Source organism: Macrotis lagotis, chromosome 5, assembly GCF_037893015.1.
Source record: "Macrotis lagotis isolate mMagLag1 chromosome 5, bilby.v1.9.chrom.fasta, whole genome shotgun sequence".
NCBI lineage: Eukaryota > Metazoa > Chordata > Mammalia > Peramelemorphia > Peramelidae > Macrotis > Macrotis lagotis.
Genome location: NC_133662.1, coordinates 119222508 through 119226587, shown reverse-complemented (window position 1 = coordinate 119226587; position 4080 = coordinate 119222508). Strand labels below are relative to the sequence as shown.

At 38.7% G+C, this 4080-nt stretch overlaps 1 pseudogene; it reads left to right on the top strand.

Moving 5' to 3' along the window:
- Positions 1 to 2555: 2555 nt before the first annotated feature.
- LOC141489359 (uncharacterized) lies at positions 2556 to 3446 on the top strand (annotated as a pseudogene).
- Positions 3447 to 4080: the final 634 nt, after the last annotated feature.

Below are 4080 nucleotides of genomic sequence, written 5' to 3'. Positions count from 1 at the left end.
AATTTGGCAATTGATTGGTCATATGGAGTTTGAAGGATTGATGATAAACTAAAGCTATTTATCTGGAATAACAAAATCTTGTTTAGAAATAGAAAAGAAATAGAGAAATTTGGAAGAAGGGTAGGTTTAAGGATTTAGGGTTATGTTTTTTGCTGTAGTGAAGATACAAGTGTAAAATGAGTTCAATATGAGAATAAGCAAATATTGGGCTAGAGACTGAGGCATGAAGTTGTGAAATATTTAAAATAATTTTTTATTTGTGAGCATATAAATCTGTGAGTCATTTGTATAAAGATGATAATAAACTCATGAAAATGTTGGGATTAAAGAGAACATATATAGAGGGAAAAGAAGTAATCTCAGACAAAATATTGGGGGAAATATCTATGCTAAAAGGGTGTGCTATGAATGATGAATTATCTCAGTGGACTGAAATGGTGCAGTAGGAAAGAGAATTTCTAGAAAACCCATAGAGAGGATCCAGTAGTATAGTATGCTCAAGAAAAGCAGGAAGCTATCAGATTTCGCAATTAAAAGAGACCACTGGTAAATATAGAATGAATAGCTCCAAGGCTAGGTGGCAGTGGATTAGAGTACTGACCCTGAGGTCAGGAGGACCTGAGTTCAAATCTGGTCTCAGACACTTAATAATTGCCTAGCTGTGTCACCTTGGGCAAGTTACTCTTAACTCCATTGTCTTAAATAAATACAATTTAAAAAAAAGAAAGTGTAGCTTCAATTAAATAATTGAAAAGGAAATAAATGTTCATTAAGAACCTAATCTATGCCATAGGGCAATAGATTGTGTACCTGTACTGGAATCAGGAGAACATATTTTCATGAGTTCAAATGTGATCTCAGACTCAAACCAGCTATGTGACCCTAGGGAAGTCACTTAACCCTGCTTTCCTCAGTTTCCTTACCTATACAATGAGATGGAGATGGAAATGACAAAGCACTTCAGTATTTTTATCAAGAAAACCCCAAATAAGATCACAGAGTCAGACATGCCTGAAACAACACAACAACTCTACTCTAAGCACTTACAATAATATATTATTTGATCTTTACAACAAATGGGGGAGGTAGGTGCTATTGTTATCCTCATTTTACAACTGAAGAAACTAAAATTATCAAGGGGAAGTAACTTGTCCAGGGTCACATGACTTTTACATATCTGAGGATCAGATTTGAATTCAGGACTTCCTGACTCCAGGGCCAGCCCTCTATCTCTATGTCACATAGCTGAATTAATATGGCTTTACAAAATGCTGAGGAGAAGTAAGAGGAGCAGCATAGAAGAAGGTAGAATGATAGGTTATAATAAGAAAGAGAATTGTCAGTGTTGTTTTTTTTTTCATTAAATAGGTGGGATATTTATAAAGTGATCCTTTGACAAGTCAGTGAATTTCTATTTCTTCAGTTTCTTCAGTTGTAAAGTGAGAATAAAATATTGCACCTTATCTCCCAAAGTTGTTGTGAATGTCAAATGAGATAATAGTTGTAAAATATTGAACATGGTCTCAGTCACATAGTAGGTATTATATAACTATTTATTTTCTTTCTCCTCTTTGGCTTTCCCCTTCTCTTACTCTTATAATGATGAGAACCAGAGGTGACTATCCCTGTGTGGCTAAGTTTGAATGACAAAATAGATTGTGGAATTTAAGTATATAACTAGGTTTCAGTGGATAGAGTCCATACCAGAAGACAGAATGGAGAATCTGAGTTCAAATCTGACTTCTGACACTTAGCTAGTTATGTTACTCTGGAAAAATCCTATTTGCTTCAGTTTCATAGTTGTAAAATGAACTGGAGAAGGAAATGGCAAATCACTCACCAAATGGGAAGAAATCCCCTAATGCGGTCACACATGACTGAAATGACAGGACAACAACAACAAAAATGAGACATTGGAAGTTTAAGGGGTCTGAGCCAGCATCAATATGAATATTGAAGTTTTCTAGTGTAAAGACTTAAGGAATTGAAGAAAAGAGTAAAGCACCTGCTAGAGGTTGGATCTGGAAATGTCCTAGGCCAGGGAGAAGAGTAGTAAGAAGGCATAGGATGTAGCAATATTAAGACTCAAATTATGCCACAAAATAGGAATCATCAAAACTAGGTAGTAATGGTTAAAACACACGATGAATGTGCAATGAAACAGACTAGGCAAGGTGATAATGTCCATCAGAAAAAAAAATCACTCTGAGAGAAATTAGAGTTAGAAAAAAATTATAGACTGTATGTCAAAAAAGATCCAGATACATACATGACCTAAATATAAAAGATCATACTATAAATCCTTTAGAGAAGGTTGAAAATATTTTTGCAACTTTGGATGGTTGTCAATTTTTTGATCAAATAAGTAAGAGAGGTGAACAAAACATAAGATGCAAAATTCTGAATATATAAAACTGAAAAAAGTGTACAAACATCATATTGCTAGAATTAAAAGGGAAAGGAACAAATTGGGGAAAATATATTAGTGCATTTCTTATGAAAAGATGTAGTTAAGATATACAAGGAATTTATATGAACACATAAGAACTTGAACCATGGGGAGGCGGCGGGGGCTGGAGGAGCCGTGCTGGCCCCCATGGCCGGGGCTCCCCTCCTGCCGGCCCCTGCCCGAGCTCAGCCGCTCTCCCCGTAGCGTGAGGGCAGCCCCATCCCGCATGCCCCCCGCCTCGGAGGAGGTCAGGCCTGCCCCCCACGTCCACTCGGGGCGATCCGCTTTGGCTTGGGGAGAGCCCGGGCCTCAGGGTTGGCCGTGGGGCATCCGTCCTCGCGAGCCCGTGGGCCATCTCTTGGCATTCGTGCCTGCCGTGTGCCGCTGCTTGGCCTGGGCCAAGTCACTTAACTTTTCTGAGCCTCAGTTTCCTCATTTGTAAAACGAGTCTGTACACATGTTTATGGGTCCGTGCCAGGCAGAGTGCCACGGAGAGGAAGAAGACTCACTCCTTGATATCTGCAGGGAGAGTGTCGAGCGGTGGTCGGAAACCCAGAATGTTGTCACCAAAGAGAAAAAAGATGAAGTGCAAGCCGTTGCTACCCTTATTGAGAAGCAGGCACAGATTATAGTGAAGCCCAAGGTGGTGTCAGAGGAGGAGAAGCAACGGAAAGCTGCTCTATTGGCCCAATATGCCAATGTGACAGATGAGGAGGATGAAGCAGATGAGAAGGATGGTTCAGTTGCTACGACAATGAACATTGGGTCTGAAAAATCTTGCTCTCGAAACACCAATGTGGAAGATGTTCTGAATGCTCGAAAATTGGAGCACGATTCATTGCCGGATGGGTCTCAGAGGAAGAAGGAACAAGACAAACCACAAAGGGAGAAAGACAAGATGGCCTAGCAGGAGCGAAAGGAGAAGGAAAAGAAAAGGACACAGAAAGGAGAGCGCAAATGGTACCATCTGGATCCGCTCTTTCTCCCAAGGACTTGATCAAAGGAAGAACTGGGTATTGGATATGGTATGTATTTTGGAGAAATAAGTCCTAGTGGTTTCCTTAATGCATTTCTTCCTTTGTTTACACAGTCAAAAGAAAAATCACAAATGATTAATTATAAAATGTGCCATGTGATTTGTGGTGTGAGTAATGCTGGATTGATGTAGCCAATATCTGTACCAAAGATCAAAGATCTTAGAAGGTGTGACCTATTTCAGCAAATCAATTCTTGTGATCCTGTTATTAACCACTTAAAGTTTGGTCTTCCTCTTCTTGGCCAGAAAACTAGCTTTGTAAATTTTTAAACTTGGAATATGTAGGATTGGAATGGATACTGCACTCCCTGAAAGAATGTAGAGCGGAAGTTTGCTTTGAATTAGGCAGGTAGTTCTAAAATGTGGTGTTATTTCTATCAGATAAGATAGAAAACTAAATCTAGATTTTATTTTTTTAATATATAGGAACAGAAGCCTAAGCCTAGGAATGTGGAGGTAGTTATGGATATTAAAAAAAAAAGACTTATCACATCAGTGCAAGGCTAATTAAATATTTATAGCTGTAACCATGACTTCTCAACTGTGATAGGTTTAGTATCATTCCTACCTTAAGATGCCTAAATATAATTCAAAA